Here is a 20,569-nt window from a genome sequence, read left to right as displayed (position 1 = left end):
GGGTCTCGAACCCGCGGGCTCAGCCAATCCACTCACCTCGGCCTCCCAAAGTGCTGGGATTACAGGCTGAGCCACCGAGCCTGGCCTCATATATTTCATATAAAAAGTTCATGAAAAACACAAAAACTGTGGATTCTTAGCGAATGTTACAAAGAAGTATTAATAGATATAGACAGAAAAGCCAAGAGAAAATGAGAAATTATAGATAAAAAAGTATAATGTGCTCCATGTGATTTTTCATGAAGTCTGGATTTAACTTAAACATGTAATTGAAATGCAAATTAAATTAACAAATATGCTTTTAAATTTGAGCACAGATTAATCTGTCTCCTGTACATACATAATTTTTATTTTTATTTTTTTTGAGTTGGGAGTCTCACTCTGTCGCCCAGACTGGAGTGCAGTGGCCGCTCCCGTCCACCGCAGCCTCGCCTGCTGGGCTCCAGGGATCCTTCCGCCTCAGCCTTCCAAGTAGTTGGAACTACAGGCGTGCGCTACCACACCCAGTTAATTTTTTGATTTATTGTAGAGATGAGGTCTCGCCAAGTTGCCCAGGCGGGTCTCGAACCCGCGGATTCAGGCAATCCACTCACCTCAACCTCCCAAGGATTACAGGCTGAGCCACCAAGCCCGGCTCATACATAATGTCTTAATGGCAAATTTCCTATCAAATAGAGCTGACTTGCCTTAAAATATTGGTATTTCTGCATGCCATAAGATAAAATATAAGATAAAATGTGTAATATAAGATAAAATATAAAATATATTATTCATCATAAATACTAATGAGGAACCAGTTCCAGTCTAATTTAATTTGTATTCCATGTAACTATAGATATGTTAAAACAGCATATCTATTTAAAATCTATTAATGTATAAAATATATATCTGTGGATAATTATTTATCTGTTAATGCTGTACAAGTTATCATTTAAAATGTTTATAAATATATTATAATATTAAACATAATCTAAGCATAATCAAGCAGTGTATATAATTAATTGCAAGAAGTTTATATCAATGAATAAAGTATAATTACTGGAATCATTTTATTATTATGTGCGATAATATGAATAAAATATCATTCTGGATTCTCCTGTTACTGCAAAATTGGACAATATTTTTCATTTATTCAACAAAGATTATATTCTGAAAGACAAAGGTAGCAAATTAACTGCTATTCATACCTCTCCTTCTGTATTGGGAGGTGAATAGAGAGAGAATCAAGTTAAGATAGAACAATGTGATTTCTCAAATTTTTTTGGATTCAGTGTTTCAATATTGTAAATGCCTATTATATGAAAATTTCTTCTCTTCATGGTTACTGTCAATTTCAATTCCTGTCACATAATATATAAAGACCTGCAGAAAAATGGGATTGTTTAAAATGTAATTGTAAATGTAAAATGTAAATTGTCTTCCACTTCAATGGACTCTAAGAAAACAGAAAATAACATACAGTTCACACTCAGACACACATACATATGCACACAAAAATGTGTATAGTTTTTACACATTTATAACTTTCAGAAAGTAAATAATAATAAATATATCAAAACATATTTGAAATATAAATTTATATAATGTGTATGCATATATACATTCTGGACTCCATGTACAACTAAAGCAACATATAGGTAAAGTTTCTTTACCCTTTATATGTAAACCTACTAATAGAAGTTCTAACAAGTTCTGTATTCAATACTTTTGGCCAAGTAATACTTCAAAATCTGAAGACATGTCTTATACTGTTTATACATATCATTGCAAGATATTTTATGACTAAAATATTTGATTTATTTATAAAATAATAAATTTAACAAGAATAACTATACAAGTTTTCTTAATAAAATTGAATTAATTTTATTAATATTAAAATTATTAATACTGCTTAACAAATTATTAAAAATGGGTAAATTCTTAACACAGGATTTTTGTCAATCTGCCTTATAATACCCCCAAAAAATTTATGTACAAAATATGTTAATTGAAACCAAATTTGCAAATCTCTGCAATATGTCCTATGTGACTCCACCTAAATAATTCTAGATTTGGAATCACTTAATAATTTTAAGGCTCAATATTTTGATCTAAAAGTTATTTTTTTTCTGGTAAATTTTCCGATTTATCTTAATATAGAGAACTGAAAAATGTCTAAAATATATCTCTGGTTCTATAATTTACTATACGGAGAGCCTGTAAATGTGCCACATATGTAATTACTTTTTATTGCATTAAGATTAGATACTGAAAATATACTATTAGATATCAATATTGGATAAACAATTTGATATTGTATTATGTGCATCATTATTAGAATACATGTGTACATTCAATATTTTTTCTGGCTAGGAAAAAAAAGAAGGTATATAAATTACGATGAGTTTCAAAAATATTAGCCTTGCACAGTGGCTCACATCTGTAACATCAGCATGTTGAGAAGCAAAGGTGAAAGGACTGCCTGAGCCTAAGAATTCAAGATCAGCCTCAGAAACACAGCAAGACTAAACTGTAAAATAAATAAATAAATTAATTAATAGCCAAGTGTAGTGGTGATTTTGTCATTGCACTCCAGCCTGATGGGCAGAGTGAGACTCTGAATTAAAATTTTAAAAAATGTTTTGACTCTCATAGCTTTTTACAAGGGAAATTTTTAACTATCCACAGATTTATCTTTCTATCTATTTGTCTGTCTCTTTCCTTATGGAAACAGAGAGTAATTACCACATTGGATATGTTAGTAGTCAGATGAAGATGCTATTTAGTCTGAGAAATATATTGAAGCACTTATGACCAATGTAAAAGGCAGAAAATAAACAAAGGAGTAAACCATGATATTCAACATGAAGTAAGTTATAAACGAGTAATTGTTAGGTGGGCATACAATAATCATAATGTGAAGTGAGATATATTCCAAAAGAAATTAAAAATGTGTTTATTATTCAAAAGTCAGATAAGTCACATGTAGCTGAATAATACAAAACAGAATTCTTCATAAATAAAGGTTGTAGAGACTGATGAGAACACTGAAAATAAAAAGTTTCCATTGTGAAAGATGAAGGAAAGGACATGCAAATGGAGAGAACAGCATGCATAAGGAGTAGGAAATAACATCTTGGGTATATTTAAAAATAAGCTAATAATTCATTTTGGCTGTGGTGTACAATTGGTATGAGAGATTTGGGTATAAAATCCTAGAAAGAAAGGTTAAGTCCATATTTTATTTTCACACTTTGGTATTACACAAAATTGTAAAGGTTGTTCAGATCCCTTCATTTCACCGATGAACAAACTGTTAGTCAAAATAGGTACTGGCTTTGGCCAAGGTTACTCCAGGAGCTAAAGGACAAGATTGGAACATTGGAAAATGGACCGTCCTACCCTACATTGATTACTTTATTTATGTATTTGTCCTTATGTACCTGAACTTTGCCTGGGTTTGAATTCTACTTCCACCAGTTACTAATTTTTTGACCTTCAGAATTTTATCTGTACTCTTTGGCTCTACTTCTCCCATTTGTGAAGTGAGGTTATCAATAATACCAATATGACACAGTTGTTAATATTGAATGAGGTAATACAAATAAAAAGTTAGAATAGTGACAAGCACCTGGTAAGCATTCAATCAAATGCTACCGTTTTATTTTATTATTAATATTCTGCTAAATTTGGAGGTGGTGGGTATATTTATGGCACAGATTGTGTGATATTTTTATAAACATATATTTATCTACAAGGTCATCATTTTGTATACATTAAATATATATAGTTTATACAGTATGTATATACTCACAGAGTATATACATGTACACAGACAGTATGTGAATCATATTTCCTTAAAGCAGATTTAAAAATATATATATTTTTTGAGTTGGAGTCTCACTCTGTCACCCAGACTAGAGTGCAGTGGCCACTCCCAGTCACTCCCGCAATCCTTCCGCCTCAGCCTTCCAAGTAGCCGGAATTAGAGGCATGTGCTACCATGCCCGGCTGATTTTTTGATTTATTGTAGAGATGAGGTCTCGTTGCCTAGGTGGGTCTCGAACCCGCGGGCTCAGGCAATCTACTCACCTCAGCCTCCCAAAGGCGTGGGATTACAGGCTGAGCCACCAAGCCTGGCTTAAAAATATTTTTAATTAAAAAAAAATAGTATCCTTGTCCCATAGACACAGACTATCACCAAAACTAAAATATTGGTGCCTGTACCTTGAACAAAAATTTGGCATTCTAATAAAAAAATTAGCTATAATGTATCAACCAATGTCTACATATCAATTAATTTATCAAATATTTCTTTAAATTCTATAATATGACTTCCTACCTATCATGTTAAAAAATGTTAACACATTATAAAAGAAAGAAAAAGAAACAATAAAATTAATTCTAAATATATTGTTGTCTTATTTAACTCATTATATCCCAAATATTTTCATATGCAATTATTGTAAAATAACCAGTGTTGAAATATCTTAAAATTTTACATCATTTTTTAATCCTAGGTATTAAAAATCTCATGAGTGTTTTCTACTCACAACACAGCTCACTTCTGACTGGCCACATTTTAAGTGCTCATGGTCCCTTATGGCTAATGTTTATATCATTAGACATTATTGACAGTATAATATTATTGCTCTCTGCACAAGGAGGAGATTCACTGATTAGAGTTTACACGCATAGATTCTGCAGCCACAGTACTATCCAGTTATTTTAAATCTTACCCTGTTGTAACAAGATTTAAAAATCTGAGTAATTTTGGGTAAGTTACTTCAGGCCCTATTTTCAATTTGGTCATATTATTACAAGGATTATAAAATCCTAAAATAATCATGACATAATGAGGATTAAATGAGCAAAGGCATGTAATGTTCTTAAAACTGTTCAAGTATCATTCTGAATTGTGAGTTGCTGTCTTTGATCACATCTTAAGAAATAGCATGAACTGATTGTTTTGAATTAGAATATAGTTTTTCTCACACTCCCTCATTTTTAGAGACAAAGATGACACTTTCAAATTACAGGCATCCTGTCCAAATAGTATGCTATCTTTCTAAGCAATAAACTTCAATTTTATTATTCACATGCTAACATTTTTTAAGAAGAACTGCCATCCTGTAGCTATAAGCTAGTGCATTATAGAGTGCTGTGCCAGTTCTTACGAGTTTGTGAAGAAATGTATAAACAGTAATCTAGTTTGTTTATAGATCCAGTGCCTTTTTACTTAGCTCTTGATCTTATGGACAAGAAATAATGACATAGGTCATATATACCTAGGATAACCCTTTTTATTGAAATCCACAGACACAGCTTTTTAACTCTGTATCAAATGACCATAATTATGAATGGCATTTAGACCTGAGTTACAAACTTCCACAGAGTAAATCAGGGATATGTTCTAGGTTTCTCAATTTCTTTCTTTCTTTTTTTTTTTTCTTATGACTGCAAAGAAAAAAATCCTCTTTGGCAAAATAAATTTGATAGAGTTTATTTGAAGAAATAACAATTCATGAATTGGGCAGCACCAAATATGAAAACAGTTCAGAGAGCTCCCATGAGCAATGTGAGCATTTACAGAATGAATATAACAGTAGAGTAAATAAGTTACTTGACTGACTACAGTTAGATATTTGCCTTATTTGGGTATGGTAATATGGGGGAATCCCTAGTTATATAATAAATTAACTGGTTGTCTGTTTGTGTTGAACTGAGGGTTCATTTTTCTAAGTCAGTTATAAGAAATGCCTCAATATTAAGTTTCAGTTTTTGTTTAAAAGAGGTCAAGGTACAGAAATCACCTCAGACCTGTGACCTCCTTCTTATTTTCTTTAAACATGATCTATAATAATCTGAAGTAATATTTTCTACTATAGAAAAAAGAAAATAAGCATCTTCTGATATCAAAACAGCATGCTTTTAAAAATTTGGTATTTGAAGAGTCTTAAAAGAAAACTGCCCTGCTGTCTAATAATTAATAGACAAATTATTATTATTAGATGTTCAAAAGCTTTAAGTGATTTATAGTTAATGATTAAAACAAAAATCAAATATTTCAGTTTCTGGCTTAATTTTGAAAATAGTTTATAATTAGTGGTATAATGGATTGTAGCAAAGTAATAGTGCTCAAAATTGAAATTTATTTTTACTAAGGGTTTTTAAATCATCTAGGAAAATTAAGGTTTAAGATTGTCCTAAACTTTCCAAGGTTGGAAGTACAGTAATAGCAATATACGTAATAGAACTTTGTTTTCCCTTAAACGTTTATGTTAACTCAAAAAGTTTGCTATGATGGATTTTGGCCATGACCATGTGTGTTCTGTCAGTTTTACTCCAAGCATGTGTTTCTGGTAGTTTCTAAAATTTAACACTTACTCAACTTAACTGACTGATTATGCATATATTTTTTCACTAAAATTACAGCAAGCTGTGACATAGGTAAAAACCAGGCATTAAAAAATTCAATTTTTAGAGCCGGGCTCGGTGGCTCAGCCTGTAATCCCGCGCCTTGGGAGGCTGAGGTGAGTGGATTGCCTGAGCCCGCGGGTTCGAGACCCGCCTGGGCAGCGAGACCTCATCTCTACAATAAATCAAAAAATCAGCTGGGTGTGGTGGTGCATGCCTGTAATTCCGGCTACTCGGAAGGCTGAGGCGGAAGGATCGCTGGAGCCCAGCAGGCCGAGGCTGCGGTGGCCGGGAGAGGCCACTGCACTCCAGTCTGGGTGACAGAGTGAGACTCCAACTCAAAAAAAAAAAAAAAATTCAATTTTTAATCATGTAATATCAAATAAAATATCTAAGATAAATAATCTTTTTAAAAAATTTAAAATTATGCAGTCTATTTTCACATTTTATCTAAAATCTACCCTGGATTAATGAAATCAGAAACATATATATTATATATATGTATGTATATATATATACACATATATATAAAATGTCAGACATTTATTTCAATAGAATGTCATTACACAAGTAGCAATGTAATTATTTTAAATTTATCTGCATGCAGACTCTAATAGTCTGTTAAAATGCTCTCGCTTTTCTTTATTCAGGATTTTATTTATGAATACTCATGAGTATACTCCACATATCACACAATTTTTATTTCTCCTAGGGATTTGCCTATATTTCACATACAATACATATCATTTAACAAATATTTATTTCCCATTCATATGAGCAGTAAGAAAACTTAATGCCAAATTTAGGGTTTGGGTTTAGAAATTGCACAGGAATTTTGCATGCATATTTTTATGCTAATCCCATTTCTATCTCCATTTTAAATCCTTCTGTTTCTTTTTTCGTTTATCCTTTATACTCCTCCTTGTCTTGCCATATTGAGGCATTTCATTAATCTCTGTAATCCACCTCAAGGTCTTTTTGCCACAATAAAAATAAAATAAAATATAAAGAAAGGAGGAAAGCAGAAAATTGAAGTAAGAAAGAAACATAATATAGAATCACATAACTGATTTTTGAAAGATGCATGAAAGCAATGCAAAAACCAAGTGACTGCATCTGATTTTGATGCATGCTAGGAATGAGACAGTGTAAGGCATGCATTTTTATCCAATATCTGAAAATTCCTGTTCCAATCTTTATTTCTTTCCCTCTTCTCTAAAAGTTAATGACCTTTTTCTGATTTAATCTGGTTCTATCAGAGTAAACACCTTTAATTGTCCTTTCCATGTAACTATGTTTAGTCAATTTTTTGAAGTTTCGCCATTAATTCCCATGAGTATATAAGTGAACTCAAGTACGTTTTGTCTTAAATAACAGAAAATTTTGAAATCCTTCTTCAAGCAAGCGTTACTTCCTTACTATTTTCCCGCCTATCAAATTTCTTATGCTGTTTTGCTGTTGTTACATCTTCACATTTCAGTAACTCCTCATCCCTTCGTGTTATGATTTTTATACTCAAAAGAATACTGATTTCCTTACTGACCATGACAGTGGTCACTTTTCCAAACATCCTTTACTTGAGCTCCAAAAAGTTCTGTCATTTCCCACTCCCTATTAAGCATGTCTTCTTGGTTCCCATAATACTATAGTTACTTTCTTCTTCTTTCAACTCTCAGACTTTTCAGTTCTGGATAAAATTCTTGTTTCCCTTTTTCAAAATCCTTACTCTTTCAATTCTATCATTATTTTGTGTTTTCATTAAATATACTTTCATTTAATATTCACATAGGGGCCGGGCTCGGTGACTCAGCCTGTAATTCCAGCACTTTGGGAGGCCGAGGCGAGTGAATTGCCTGAAGCTGTGGGTTCAAGACCCGCCCGGACAACGTGGCGAGCTCTCCTCTCTAGTAAATCAAAAAAACTAGCTGGGTATAGTAGTGTGTGCCTGTAGTTCTGGCTACTCGGAAGGCTGAGGTGGAAGGATCACCAGAGCCCAGCAGGTCGAGGCTGCAGTGGCCGGGAGCGGCCACTGCACTCCAGTCTGGGCGACAGAGTGAGACTCCAACTCAAAAAAAATAATAATAATAAATAAATATATATATATAAATATATATATATATTCACATATGTTTGCATCTATTGTTTTATGATTATCATTTGTTATTATATAAATATTGTTGTCCCCCACCCCATTCTTATGTTGAAAGCCTATTATCAATGTGATGGTATCCGGAGGTAGGGGTGTCTTCAGGAGGTGATTTGATCATGCGGGCATAACCCTCATTAATAGGATTAATTACCTTGTAAAGCAGGTCTCATAGAGTTGTTTTGTCCTCATGTTATACAAGGACACAACTAGAAAGTGCCATCTATGAACCTTAGAACAGGCCCTCACCGGACACCAAAATTGTCAATATCTGATATTCAACATCTCAGCTCAACTGTGAGAAATAATTTTTATTGATAATAAGCCACCCTGTTTATGATACTTTAATATAGTAGCTGGAATTATCTAAGACCATCTGTAAATAAGGATTGCAAATATAGACCATTCTCCTGAACATTCATTCACATAACAGTATATTTCACTGCTCATAGCTATTTGGAATTTCTGCAAGTACTACAAAATTAACAAGTTCAAATCACAACTTTCTACAAAAAGTCAAATAAGATAATAAAAACTATAAATATTACTATGAATACTACAAATAAACACTATGTTTCTTGGATAATAAATTAATAATAAATAGATTATCAATATAAAAATTAAAAGTAACTAATAATTAAATAATAAACTCCATTCTCTTAAAATCTCCTATTGCAGCTCTTTTTTACAGATAAAAAAGTAGAGACATAGCGAAATTGAATAAATTGCTCAAAAACATAAACTTTCTAAACATTTGAATCTAGGAAGTTTGATGGGACCTGCTACTAAAATTTTATACTGTGTCTTTAAAAAAAAGTTTGTAAACTTGAAAACAAAAATATATTCATAATGACAATATAAAATGAGCATTTTAATGGCATCATTGTATATATGTTATAGGTGACATTATTGTCCCATTTTAAAAGATGAAACAGCTGAGCAGAAAAGAGATTGAATAATTTGACCACAATTAGAATCTAGGTTTATCTGTTTCAAATTCCACCTTTTTACATCACTCAAATTTTATTGTAATAATTGTTAATCATTCAAATACTCATTTACTCATTAAATTTGAGCATATTGAGAAACATTTGGTGTCTCTTAGGTGATATGCTCATAAAAATACATTAAGATCTTCTCCCTTAATTTGGCTTATATTCTAGTTAGGGAATGCGATACATTATTTGATAAATATAAAAATGGCAAGGGTTAAGGTGGTAATGAGTTCCATACAGGAAAAAAATGCTATTTTATAATAAAACAGTAATGAGTTCTACAAAGGAAAATACTGGAGCGTAATTTCAAAAGGACACAGTGGACTACTTAGGCAGGTGGTTCAGGAAAACCTCCGTGAGAATTTAACATTTGGTTAAGATACGACTACTGTAAACTAGAAAGCTGAATGGATAACCAATATTAACTAATTCATTATTTTAAAATTACCTTTCAATAAGGTTGTTCGTTATAAAATAATTCAATTTTAAATGTAATAAAGTTAATGTATTTTTCTAGAATGCACTCAACATTTAATACATTTCTTTTGTGACACTACAGCCTGAGTCAAAAGATTATACTAAAATGGTCTTATTTTTATATCTTGAATGTTATTAAAACTATACTTGATTTTAAAATCACTCTTAACTAAGAATGATTAGCCTCACTTTTTTGTTCAAGTGCAAACACTTCACTATTAAATATTTGGGTGATCTCTCTCAATTTTTAGATACTCATATCTAGTTCAACCAAGCCAGAGACATGATTTTTCAGAAAACAGTCCTGACTTTGATACAAATGCAGCACCAATAAAGTAAACTTTGATTGCCATTGTACTGAGTACATAAATATAAATGAAGTTTTAATTTTCCTCATTAGAAATAGATTAAAATAAACTTTATATAGTTTGAAAAAAATAAAAAATAAACAGGATTCATTCCATCTCAGTTTATTTTAATATACGGTTAGTACAACTGATGGAACAGAATATCTGAGACTGAGGGATGTACAATAAACAGAAATGTATTTGCTTACAGTTCTGGAGCCTGGAAAGTCCAAGAATATGGCATTGGCATTTGGTGAGGACCTTCTTGCTGTGTCATAACATGACATAAGTCATTACATGGATGAGAGAGATAATGTACATGAAAGAGAGCAATAGACTATACTGGAAGCCTCAATCCTTTAATAATCAGCATTAATCCATTCCTGAGGGTAGAACCTTCATGACCTAAATGCCTCTCACTAGGCTCCAACTCTAAACACTGCTGCAATGAGGATTAAATTTCCAACACATGTACTTCAGAAGATATATTCAAGTCATAGTACACTCCATTTCCCCCTTCTCCAAACCAAGTTATTCTTGACATGCCTTATGGTATCATTCAGTGTTTAAGACATAAAGTGATTAGTTAGATCTATGAAAATAGAGAGGATGGAGAAAAGAAAGAAAAAACTTTTCCAAGTATTTCTGCATTCTAGTCTCTGAAGTTCTGAAAGTAATTCTTTTTTTTTTTTTTTTGGTACTATAATGCTATAGCTATTACAAAGACTAATTGGTTATCAAACTTGAACCAGTTTCAGATGTCACTGGTATTATCTTTGCTATTTATCTCACAAGGTCTTTGTAAATTAAAAAAAAATGAGGCAATATATGTCAAAGTTTTGATTTTCTTTCAATCACAATATGAATGGAATGAATTATTACTCTTATTTACACAGACATAATTTTAATTTCATGATATATTAATGTTTGTATTTCCATAGAATATGGTTTCTAGGGGTTAGAAAGAAATTTCAAGACCTGAATCAAGAAGACCTTGGAATATGTGGATGAAATTTCTATAACATTGACAACATATACCTAAATTCATTATTTAAAAAATGCTCATTAATATACCAAGTGTCTACTTTTCTTATTTTCCTTTTTTAATATTGTGGTCGGGGGATAATTTTAACAAAAAGAAACAATCATTTTTTCTAATCATTGCTTCAGAATAAGTCTTTCTATATCAAAGGAACATTTTATACATCCCCTTTGGTCATTTGTTCAATGGTCACATATATTCTAGTAGGGAGTCAATATGATTTAATGAGGTGCAGAAAATAATTGAATCCACTCTGTATATTTTATATCTATGTACATTATACATATTATATTATATCTATTATATATAATATATGCATACATTTTTTAAAAATTTATGAGGTATAATCAACACTTATGGACCTGATTTATAATATAAACATAGAGTTTAAAAATTGTCCATTTATTAGCAGAAACCTTTAGAGTAACATCATCCATGCCTGAATCTTAGCCCCAACAGCTAGACACTAAAAATTCTGGTGATACTGGAACAAATAAGATATAATTTACCTGATACTACAGATTTGACATTCCTCTGGAGAAAACACATAAATTGTCAGTAAGAATAGAGTTATCAATGGAAGGACAGCAATAATAAGAGGAAACTGTATAGGGCAACTATGTCATTTACAAGGGGGAACCGCTTCCCCCCAAAAAAACCCTGAAATTATCTTTTTGGAAGGCAGGCCCTTTATAGTACACTCAGAATTTGCTCCTCCAAAGTTTTTATCTGGAAGTCTTGAGAAGGTTGTATCATGATTTGTGGAAGAAATGTCCCAAGTTGTGGCAAACCAGGTGACTAGTTCTTCCATCATGACGATGTACCTGCCCACACTGTGCTAGGTGTTCAGCGTATTTGACCAAAAGCAACGTGATCCCCTTATCTCACTTTTCCTATCTGCCTGATCTTACCTTTGTGCTTCCCCAGATGAAAAAACATGCTCAAAGGGAAACATTTTGACAAGAGGTGTAACAAAAAATAGCAAAAGCACTAAGGCATCAAAATTGACAAGAAAGGCATCAAAATTAACAAGTTTAAGCAGTGGAAAGAAATCCTGAGACGTGTATTGCATCAGAGAGTAGTTTGAAGGTGGCTGAAGTTTAAATATGACAGAATAAGCACACATTTTTATAAATAAATTCTGGGGTTTTGAGGGTTCCCTCTTGTATTGTACAAACTAGTTCATTGTGAGTAACAGTGGTCTAATAATTTCGCTAAGGAAACAGACTTAAATTGAGACTATATTGGGAAACACAAGAGTTATGTTCATCTTCGTGACATGGGGAGCACATGCAACCACCTCAGTATGAAAACAAGAGAAGAGTTAGTAAAAGTTCCAGTAGGAAGTGACACCATATTGCACTAAAAAGATTTATTTATGTACAATAAAAAGAATAGTGAGTAAGAGAAGAGGACAAATGTTTAGGATTTTGGCTGCAAACGTTCCATTGATAAGCAGACACAATGGCTTAAACTTGAGATTGAGTATTACCAAACCATATAACCACAAGTCATGCAATCAGACTGAAGTACCACAACCACAATGTACCAGACACAAAGGCCACACAGAGCACAGGCTGTCAACTTGAAAATACACATTTATATTTTCTGATGTCCATGCTAAAGGATCTATCTACTATGCTATGAGAATCTTATTTCCCAATTCAATGCCTCAAATAACTGTTAACAATAAAATACTGTGTTTTATGTTAAAAGTCTAAGGATTGTATGAAATAGTCACTTGAGCTTTATCTTATAAAAAGATTACGCTAATATTTGTTCAAAGTATATAGCTTAAGTATTAGGAAGAAAATGTCTTTCAGTTTATAAGAAATCTTCAGTTACTCATACCGTTAAAAAACTGTCATGTCATTATCCGTGTGTCTATAGACTTTGTACAGTTTTAAAAAATAATAAATACCTTAGATATTGATGAACTGTCTCCAGAGTTCTGCCAAGATTTCTAATATTCTGAGGCTTGAAGTGGTCGTTGACTACATCAATACCTTGGGGCATTCAGTTAAAACGCTGAGGTAATTAACCAGAACAAGTTGTCGATGAAATCAGTTCTGATTAACTGGAGGGATCCTAGAAAGATAAAGTCTGTATTTAGATAAAAATGTCATATAAAGTAGACAAATTTGATTAAAATCAGCCCTTTACCTTGTCTTCATAAATTTTTGACAACCTTTTGGCAACACTTATCTAATTCACCTTACACATGACCAGTATCATCCAATTACCTGACCATGTCTCATATGAAACTGGACAACTCAAACAATAAGGAAAAGTTAGGCTTAAGTCATTTTTATCTTTCTGCATCCCCAGAGGTCAAATGTATAATGTTTAATAAATCTGACATGCTTTATAGTATTAGTGTGATATAAGGGGTGGCAAGAGCTCATGGCAATTATTTCTATTGTAATAGAGGTTTTCTGTAAGCAATATCTATAAATTACAGAATTTTTGGTTTTAAAATCTAGAATGATAGAAAAAGAAAATGGACTTTTTGACCTTTCAAATCCAAGTGTTCTCCTTTAGAGCACCTTTAAGTCTTGATTGATTTATTTTAATAATTATTGACTGATTATCTTCACTTGGTGGCAAAGCAGATGTATTTTAACAACTAGGTATCACAGAAGTTTTTCAATTTGCATTCCTCCCTCATTAATAAATGAAGAAACTGAGGATCTATGGATCAAGTTCATATAATGGATATATTCCTGCATTCACTAACTTCCTGAATAACTACCCAAGTAAGAGAGTTTATTCAACAGGAAATCTGAAAAGAGAAAAGCTATGAGCTTTAAGTGGCAGTGTTTGGAGAAGGAATGCTATATTTAGTACAAATGCTTTCATGTTACAAATACATCTAATAAAAGAATGACTGAAATAATACCTGCATCAAGAATTTTAATTAGAAGCTGTCCCCATGGTACATCTCAAAACCCAACAACAGTTGACTCTTCAGACTCTTCAGACAGGAGATCCATTGTCTCACATTGGTTTTGGGAGACTGCTTATGCTGCACTTTTGAATAATAGGAGTTAAATTCCATCAAGACACCTGGCAATCCAGATGAACTCATTGTATTTTTCAACAGTCAACTGATTGTTAGTTAATTAACTATTTGGATCACCATGTTTTTGCTATGGAAAAAAGTCATAACCCCTCTGGTGTCTTTTATAGGTTCAGAGAATTGAGAATTTGTCTAATGTCATATGGCCAGTATATAGAGAAAAGACACAAATCTGCAAACTGTAGCTGCTACTCTCTTACTCACACACCCTCCTCCTCCTTATTAGGTGCAGAGTGCTTCCTGTGTCCTGGTCAGGGTACAGTGGTGGTCAACAGGATCCCAAGCAGAATGGAGAACAAACCTGTGCTCAAGTTTCCAAGAGCATGCATTTTGTCAGCATAGTCCAGGATGGAGCACAGAACAGAAGTGAAGCCCTCTGTCTCCCCTCATTGAGTGCTCTACATTGAATGACAGAAAGGACCCTAGAAAAGAGGTACGCTAACTAGCTTCAGAGAAACAACACCAGAAAGAAAAGATAGAGAGGGAAGAGTTGAGTTGCACAAATAAGGAAAAACAAAACAAAACAGGACATTCTCAGCATCTCAAAGAGAGGGCACCTGAAGAAAGCAGCAGCTAACAGTGCACAAACAATGGAATTCCCACAGAACAACCTATTCTAGATGACAGTCACAGAACTAGGAGAGTGTATGGCTAAAATGAATAAAAAGAATAACAAGAATCTAGAAGTGAAAGTCACCAAATTCCTATAGGAAATAAAAGCAGAGTAAGCCAATTTCAAAAAGAATAATTCTGAAATACTGGAAAGGAAAAACTATATTCTGAAAGTTAAAAACACATTAACAAGCATAGGAAGAAGCAGAGGAAAGAACCTCAGAGCTTGTAGACCAACATATGGAACTGATCCTATCGGTCAAAAACATAGAAAAAAGAATAAAAAATAATGAGCCTTGGTGAGATAAGCGACTACTTTAAGAAGTCAAATCTATGCTTTATTAGTATCCCTGAAGCAGAAAGAGAAACCAAGATCATCGTGGAACAAGCATTCCTTGAAGTCATCTAATAAAATTCTCCACATCTTGCTAAGTAGGTAACCATTTAAGTGCAAGAGATTCAGAGAACTCCCACAAGGTATCACATGAGAAGACCACCCTAAGACACATAGTAACTCACTTCCTCAAAGTAAGCTTGAAAGAACAATTTTTAAAGCAGCAAGAGAGAAAGGTCAGACCACTTACTGGGTAAGACCCATCATAATTGTTCCAGACTTATCTGCAGAAACACTACAAATCTAGAAGGGACGGGAGTCCAAACTTTAATGTTTTGAAAGATAAGCAATTCCTGGCAAGAATTTCTGCCCTACCATACTAAGCTTCATCTGCCAGGAAGAACTACAATTTTTCACAGCTATCAATCCCTAAGAGAATATGCCACTTCCAGACCAGCCCTTCAGGAGATGCTTAAGAAGATGTTGCACACACACACACACATAAACACACAAAGAATAGTCATAACCAGCACAAAAGTGCAGGCAAGAACAGAGTTAACAGAACAGAGCATACAGAATACTCACAAAAATGAACATATACACATATATAAATACAAAAGTGAAAAAGAAGCAAATCAAATCCCTAAGAGGCCTCTGACAAGAATAAACTCTCACCTTTCAATAATTGGTTAGAATGTGAATGGATCCAATGCACTGCTAAAGAGGCATAGAGTGGCAAACAAATAAAGCAGCATGATCCAGCAGTCTGCTGCCTCTAGAAAACTCTTCTCATTACACACTACACCCACAGGCTCAATTTTAAAGGCTAGAAAATGAACTTTCAGGCAAATGGAAAACAGAAGAGGCAGAATTGCTATTCTAATATCAGACAAGACTTCAAACCACCAAAGGTTAAAAAGGATACAGAAGGACACTACAAAAGAATAAAAGGTGCAATTCACCAATATATATATATATATATATATTCATCTTAAATACATATGCACCCAACACAGAAGCACCAGATTTTTAAAAGCAATTGCTAAGTAAACTAAGAGAGGACATTGTCACACACACACAAACATAGTTGGAAAACTAAGTACCCCACTAACGGTCCTAGACAGATAATAGAGACAAAAAACCAAGGAGATAGTGATCTTTAGCATGACACTTGATCAAATGGATTGAATAGACATCTACAGAACACTTCACCCAACAACTACAGAGTATACATTCTTCTCATCAGCACATGTAAAGTACTCCAAAATAAATCACGCTCTTGGGCATAAACAAAGCATGAACAAATTTTAAAAGATTGAAATAATATCATGCATCTTATCAGCTCACAGGGGAATAAAAGTAATTATTACCACCAGCAAGATACCTCCAAGACACACAAAGACATGGACACAAAACAATATTCTGCGGAACAACTTCTGGGTTAACACAGAAATCAACACAGAAATAAACAGATTCCTGGAACCAAACAAAACAAAGACACATCTTATCAGAATCTCTGGGATGCCATGATAGCAGTGTTAAGAGAAAAATTCATAGCATTGCACAAACACATCAAGAAAATAGAAAGATGACAAGTAAAGAATCAAATGTCATACTTAAGGAGAAGGAAAGGAAAGATAATCTAAGCCCTATTTTCAGTAGAAAACCAGTTAACTAAATTAAAGTCACAGATGAAGAATATAGAATGCAAAAATATCAAAATCATAGAAAGAATAAACAAGAACAAGGCTGGTTCTTTGAAATGATAAATAAGAATGACAAACCACTGGCCAGATTATGTTAAAAAAATAAAAATAACAAAAAAGAGAGAGAGATAGAAAGTTCAAATAAACACAATTAGTAATGAAAAAGGCAAAGTCACAGCTGACCCCCCCAAAATTCAAAAGATTATCAGAGATTACTATAAATATCTGTACGCAAATAAACTAGAAACTCTAAAGGAAATGGAGGACTTTCTGACACATCTGACATCACACAACCTCCCAAGATTAAAACAAGAAGAAACTGAAACTCTAAACAGACCAATAACAGTCCAGAAAATTGACTCAGTCATAAGAAATCTTCCCACCAAAAAAGCCCTGGACTAGAGGCTTCCCAGCTGAATACTACAAGACATACAAGGAGGATCTGATACTAATCATATTGAAAGTATTCTAGGCAATTGACAATGATGAAATTCTCTCCCAACTGATTTTATGAAGCGAACATTATATTGATACCTAAAACTGGCAAAGAATCAACAAGGAAAGAGAATTACAAGCCAATCTCCTTGAAGAAGAAGGAAACATTTTCAACAGGATTCTAGTAAATCAGATTCAACAACATGTCTCCAGGATCATCCATGACCAGGCGGGCTTCATTCCTGTGATGCAGGGCTGGTTCAGCATTTTAAAGACCGGTACTGTAATTTGGCACATTAATAGAGGTAAAACCAAGAACCATGTGATTAACTCGTTAGATGCAGAAAAGGAATTAGACAAAATCCACATCCCTTCTTGATAAAAACCTTCAAACACCTAGACATAGAAGGAACATTCCTCAAAACACAAAAAATCATCTATGAAAAACCACCAGCTAACATCTTTCTCAGTGGGCAGAAGCTAAAAGCATTTCCCCTAAGAGATGGAATAAGACAAGGATGCCCACTCTTACCCTTCCTATTCAACATAGTGCTGGAAGTCCTAACCAGAGCAATCAGGCAAGAGAAAATTAGGGTATGCAGATAGGGAAAGAGGAAATTAAGCTGGCCCTCTTTGTGGATGATAAGATTCTATAACAAGAAAACCCTAAGGCGCCTGTCAAAAGTCTCCTCACACTAATAAACAACATCACTGAAGTCTCCAGTTATAAAATCAACGTGCAAAAGACAGTTGTATTCTTGTACACCATCAACAAGCACGCAGATAACTAAATAAAAAACAGTTCCATTTACAAAAGTCACACACACACACAGACACACACAACACACACACACACACACACACACACACACACACACAAAATGAAATGATTTGGCATTCACCTAACCAGAGAAGTGAAATAACTTTTCAATGAGAACTACAAAACACTGTTCAAAGAAATCAAGGATGACACCAAAAAAATGGAAAAACAACCCATGCTTATGGATTGGAAAAATCAATATTGTCAAGATGTTCATCCTACCCAGGCCAATCTATAGATTTAATGTAATGCCCCTCAAATTACCAACATCATTCTTCTCAGACCTGGACACAATACAGAAATTCATATAGAAACAAAAAAGAGCATGAATAGACAAAAGAATCCTGTGCAAAAGGAACAAAGTGAAAGGTATCACACTTCCAGAGTTTAAACTTTACTACAAGGTTACAATAACTAGGAAGACATGGTACTGGTACAGGAATAGGCACATAGATCAGTGGAACAGGACAGAGATTCCAGAAGTAAAATCATGATCTCTCAACCAACTCATCTTTGACAAAGTCATCAATAATAATCATTGAGGAAAGGACACCACATTTAGCAAATGCTGCTGGGGAAAATGGCTAAGCACAAGTAGAAGAATGAAACTGGACCCCTACATGTCACCATGAATAAAAATCAACTCAAAATGAATCAAAGACCTAAACATAAAACCTCAAACTATTAAAATCCTAGAAGAAAATATAGGAAACACCATTATGCACATTGGAGTAGGCAATGATTTTTTATGAGGTGCCCAAAAACAAATGCCATAAAAACTAAGAAAGACAAGTGGAAACTTATCAAACGAAAAAGCTTTTGCAAAGCAAAAGAAACTATCAAGGGAGTAAAGAGGCAACCCACTGAATGGGAAAATTATTTGCAAATTATGCATCTGACAAAGGCCTAACATACAGGATCTATAAGGAACTCAAAATGAAAGGAAAAAACAACCCCATTAAAAGGTGAGCAAAAGATATGAACAGACACTTCTTAAAAGACGACAGACAAGCAACAGACACATGAAAACATGCTCAGCCTCACTAACCATCAGAGAAATGCAAATCAAAACTAGAATAAGATACACCTAACTCTGGTAAGCATGGCTATCAATAAGTGAAAAAACAACAAGCACTGGCACAGGTGTGGAGAAAATGGAATGTTTCTACACTCTTGGTCGGAATACGAGATAGTTCAACCTCTATGGAAAACAGTGTGATGCTTCCTAAAAGAACTAAAACTTGATTTTCCACACGATCCAGCAATTCCTTTTCTAGGAATATACCCAGAGAAACATCAATTGCACTACCAAAAAGACACCTGCACACGCACATTTATTGACACACTATTCACAAGAGCAAGAGCTTGAAACCAACCCTGCTGCCCATTGAAATTGGACTAGATAAAGAAATGTAGAACATACACATGATGGAGTGTTATGCAGTCATAAAAGAGAACAAAATCATGGCCTTCCCAGCAACTTGGATGGAGTTGGAGACCATCATACTAGGTGAACTATCACAGAAATAAAGAACTGAATACTACGTGTTTTCAATAGATGGACCCTGAACATTAGTCACATTAGCACAAGGATGGGATTGGCAATCGCTAGGCACAGCTAGGGGAGGCAGGGAAGGAGGTGGGAGAAGGGTATGTAATAACACAATGGGTACCATGTCTACTACCAGGGGGAGTGAGTACCAGTTAGAAGTCCCAACTCTTAGCCGGGCGTGGTGGTGCGCGTCTGTAGTTCCAGCCATTTGGAAGACTGAGGCTGAAGGATCGCCAGAGCCCAGCAGGTCGATGCTGCGGGTGTCCAGGAGCAGCCACTGCACTCCAGTCTGGGCCACTGCACTCCAGTCTGGGTGAGACTCCAACTCGGAAAAAAAAAAAAAAGTCCAAACTCACCTGCATGTAAGCTACTTCTCTAGTTAATCCTTACCTGTACCTGAAACTATACAATAAAGTGGAAAAGAAAAGAATAAATACATACATTTTGACAAGTAAATTTTGAGACTTTTAGGGTCCTCCTCATATGAATTAGAATTAAAACAATAATACAAGCCGGGCTCGGTGGCTCAGCCTGTAATCCCACGCTTTTGGGAGGCTGAGGTGAGTGGATTGCCTGAGCCCGTGGGTTCGAGACCCGCCTGGGCAGACGAGACCTCATCCCTACAATA

The 20,569-nt window shown here is 34.0% G+C and overlaps 1 long non-coding RNA gene across 2 annotated transcripts in view; it reads right to left on the bottom strand.

Moving 5' to 3' along the window:
- The window catches only part of LOC103262791, a 58,921-nt gene that overhangs the window by 16,553 nt on the left and 21,799 nt on the right, over positions 1 to 20,569 (bottom strand). Inside the window, exons 1-2 of one of the 2 annotated variants that reach the window (XR_002482101.1) lie at positions 20,091 to 20,128; positions 13,325 to 13,491 (exon numbers count right to left, since the gene is read on the bottom strand). This is a non-coding gene — a long non-coding RNA (uncharacterized LOC103262791). Of the gene's footprint in view, positions 1 to 13,324; positions 13,492 to 20,090; positions 20,129 to 20,569 lie in introns of those variants that run through there. The other variant, XR_002482100.1, reaches the window with a different exon arrangement.

The sequence above is a fragment of the Carlito syrichta genome, unplaced genomic scaffold (genome assembly GCF_000164805.1).
Source record: "Carlito syrichta isolate Samal-C Ts95f unplaced genomic scaffold, Tarsius_syrichta-2.0.1 Scaffold304612, whole genome shotgun sequence".
Lineage (NCBI taxonomy): Eukaryota > Metazoa > Chordata > Mammalia > Primates > Tarsiidae > Carlito > Carlito syrichta.
Note: the sequence above shows the minus strand (reverse complement) of the source record. Positions and strands in the feature narration are given on the sequence as shown.